The 2,487-nt window shown below is 39.9% G+C and overlaps 1 protein-coding gene across 1 annotated transcript in view; it reads left to right on the top strand.

The window, feature by feature from the left end:
• The first annotated feature begins 814 nt into the window (after positions 1–814).
• The window catches only part of ITPRID1 (ITPR interacting domain containing 1), a 109,803-nt gene continuing 108,130 nt past the window's right edge, over positions 815–2,487 (top strand). Inside the window, exon 1 of the mRNA XM_017876426.1 lies at positions 815–844. The gene's annotated coding sequence lies outside the window, so the exon portion shown is untranslated. The remainder of the gene's footprint in view (positions 845–2,487) is intronic.

Genomic DNA, 2,487 nt, shown 5'->3' with positions numbered 1-2,487 from the left:
ACATCGGGAATTAGGGCTTTAACATATGAATCTGAGGGACACATAATTGAGTCCACAGCGTTACATGTATCACTCATTTGTTCCTTTCTATTGCTGAGTAGTATTCCAAGATAGGAGTGTTCCAGTTTGTTTAACCATTTACTTCTGGGGTTTTTTAATATCAGGTTTTTACTATTATGGGTAAAGCTACTATATATATCTATGTACAGAATTTTATGTGGACATTTAGTTAGGAATTTGGGCAAGATAAAAAAATATCAGAGCTTAGTCCTCAGGACAAATGCTCAGGAAATTGAATGTATTCACTACTATAGTATCATAAATAATAGTTTCACTGCCAAAAAATCCCTCATGCTCTTCCTATTCATTCCTCTCTCCCCAGCCTTCAGCAACTACTGATTTTTCCCCATCTCTATAATTTTGCCATTTTTAAGAAAGTAATGTAATGGGAATCATGAAATATGTAGCCTTTTCAGACTGCTTTTCACTTAGTAGTATGCACTTAAGGCACCTCCATGTCTTTTTCATGGCTTGAGAGCTCATTTCTGTTTCACATTGAGTAATATCCCATTATTTGGATGTACCAGTTTATGTATCCACTCACCTACTGAAGGACATCTTGGTTGCTTCCAAGTTTTGACAGTTACTAACAAAACTACTATAAACATCAATGTGCAATTTTATGTGTGAACATACGTTTTGTTTTGTTTTGTTTTGTTTGAGACAGGGTCTTGCTCTGTTGCCCAGGCTGGAGTGCAGTGGTGCCATCTTGGCTCACTGCAGCCTCACCTTCCAGGCTCAAGTGATCCTCCCAACACAGCCTCCCAAGTAGCTGGAACTACAGGTATGTACTACCACACCTGGCTAATTTTTGTATTTTTTGTAGAAATGGGGTTTCACCATGTTGCCCATGCTTGTCTTGAACTCCTAAGCTCAGGCAATCTATTAATCCTCCCACAGTGCTGGGATTACAGATGTGAGGCACTGCACTTGGCAGGGCATAAATTTTCAACTCTCTGGGTAAATACCAAAGAGCACAACTGATAGATCGTATGTTAAAGGTGAGCTTAGTTTTGTAAGAAACCACCAAACTGTCTTCTAAAATGCCTGTACTGTAAGAGTTAAAAAGAGGAAAGAAGCACAAAAAACAGTTCAACAGTCAAAGACAGGTTTATTTTGGAGATAAACGTGAGAGGAGCTTCTGGCTGATTTTGGTTGGGTGCACTTTCTCTTATAGACTAAGGTTATTTAAGGGTTCAGGGTGAGACAGCTTATCACAGGCTCAGAATGTTTCTGAATGCGGGAGAAGTTTATTGAAGCACTGGAATGTCTCTGGTTGAAGGGGAGGTTATCTTGGGGCTGACATCTCTCTGGCCAGTGGGCAAGTTATCTCGGGGCTGGCATGTATCTGGTCAGGGAGGGGTTTGGAATATTTCTGGTCAAAGATGTTATTTGTGGTTTATGGTCATGCTGACCTTAGCCATTAGGCTGATGCCCTTTGGATTTAGGCAGTTTTTTATCGAAGTGAACTTAAAATGGCAGTGCTTGTCCAAGATGGTGATGCTCCTGCTCTGTCAATCCAGACCCCGTAGTTATAAAAAGGACGAGGAGTGGTGTGTTCTTTCTAGCTACTTCCTGCTGATGAGGGGATGGAGAGTTTTCTGGTCTCAGATTGACTGTAGGAGTAACACCATCTGTAGATGTTGTCGGGTAGTTGTCTATGAAATGGCCATGATCCCTGGGTTCCATGGACTTACTAGACATGGAGGTGAAAGATTCCAGGCACCCTCAGTTATTAGTTGTCAGTGCCAGCAGTGAAGAGATTTCCTCCTGTGCTGGTTGGGGGGTTTAGAGGCAGCGCCTGCTGAAATGTCTAGTTTTCAGTTCATAGGACTTCAGGACACAGCTTACTTTGGAAACTTGGAGCCAGAAAAATTAGAATTGAATTTAAACTGTAAAAAATAATAAAAATTAAAAAACATTAGTCAAGACTAGAATTTAACAACAGGTGTGCTACAGTTTTGAAACACAATTTTCTCTCTCCAATTTCCCATTTTATTAAAAGATAAATCATGGTAGGACTGGTTTGCTTTATTATACTTGGATTAATTGTTTGCATATAGTACAGAAAGAATAATTATTTGTTACATAGGCCTTTTAAATTGGCTTTGATGGAACTTTGTTCCAGAGATGAGATAAGACCTTCTTAAAGCCAAGCCCAGCCATGGATTTGTACCATCAAATACCTATGAGTTGGGTGAATTCCTCTCCTTTAGAGGTTCCAAGATAACTTGGGGTTCCCAGCCTGTCAGAAAGTGACATTATTTACTTACCACAGATCAGAAACCATGTACAGGGACTGTGTACACAAAACATGAGGCTGGTTTTCCAAGGGCTTTATTGCCTTCATAAGTGAAGTTTGATTCCTTAAAGGAAAGCATACCATTCCAGTCAAAGCCTTGGTAAAATAACCAGTTTTCCAATTGT

The sequence above is a fragment of the Rhinopithecus bieti genome, unplaced genomic scaffold, assembly GCF_001698545.2.
Source record: "Rhinopithecus bieti isolate Rb0 unplaced genomic scaffold, ASM169854v2 scaffold_10015, whole genome shotgun sequence".
In the NCBI taxonomy this organism is placed as follows: Eukaryota; Metazoa; Chordata; class Mammalia; order Primates; family Cercopithecidae; genus Rhinopithecus; species Rhinopithecus bieti.
Note: the sequence above shows the minus strand (reverse complement) of the source record. Positions and strands in the feature narration are given on the sequence as shown.